General features: G+C 31.3%; 1 long non-coding RNA gene across 1 annotated transcript; it reads right to left on the reverse strand.

The window, feature by feature from the left end:
- Positions 1-47: 47 nt before the first annotated feature.
- On the reverse strand, positions 48-817 carry LOC126910152 (uncharacterized). Its single transcript, XR_007705197.1, has 3 exons — positions 685-817; positions 352-466; positions 48-281 (listed from the first exon to the last, which is right to left on the reverse strand). It is a non-coding gene; the product is annotated as an uncharacterized LOC126910152 (long non-coding RNA).
- Positions 818-823: the final 6 nt, after the last annotated feature.

The raw sequence follows: 823 nt of genomic DNA on the forward strand, positions 1-823 counted from the left end.
AGTTTATTGTGTAAACTGAATAGTATTTTAAATTATAAACTTGAAGGTTTCCACATAAGAACAATGAGTATATTACAAAAATTCTATATAACTTTCCACGTGGGGAATAACAAAAAACAAAATATTATTCGAAACTAATGTTAAAGTACGATTTATGGAAAATTCTGCAGTCGTTTTGAATGAACCCGGAGAGCAAACAACACTGTTCTTCACTTTGTGTCCGGCAGCAAAACGTCACCAAGAATAGAACAAAGACAATGGCCGTCAATATAAAATGCAATCTAAAAATAAAGAATGGAGTCATCAGAAAACAAAACTCCAAGAGGTTCAATAAAAAAACTCATACTGTACCTTTTTTGGTGAAGAGAAGACACCGCTTAAACAAAAATTAAGCACAGCATGGCCGTTCAACACGCCAAAGGTACAACAGTAGCAAAAATGTTTTGCGTTCCAAGTCGAGCACAGTCTGAAATTAACAAATCATAAAAATATTAATTAATACAGTCGTTGATGATGATATTGTACAACCGTCGAAAAATAAATATTTAATTGATGCGTGCAATTGCAATACACTTGTTGATTACACATTTTAATAAATAATCACGATAGAACTACAAAGATGTCCATGAGTGTGAATATATAAAAATTAAATATTAAAATTTTAAACAAACAAAAACTAATTACTTGCGTTATAAATTCATTAGAACTGGCACACTTGGCCAATGGTCTGAACTGTTATTCAAACGCAGTCTTCCAGGCTCTGTCCAAAAATTACAGACCACATTAATAAATAATGTCATGACAATTAATACAATACGCAAAA

This window comes from Daktulosphaira vitifoliae, unplaced genomic scaffold (assembly GCF_025091365.1).
Source record: "Daktulosphaira vitifoliae isolate Bord-2020 unplaced genomic scaffold, ASM2509136v1 Scaffold_5257, whole genome shotgun sequence".
Taxonomy (NCBI): domain Eukaryota; kingdom Metazoa; phylum Arthropoda; class Insecta; order Hemiptera; family Phylloxeridae; genus Daktulosphaira; species Daktulosphaira vitifoliae.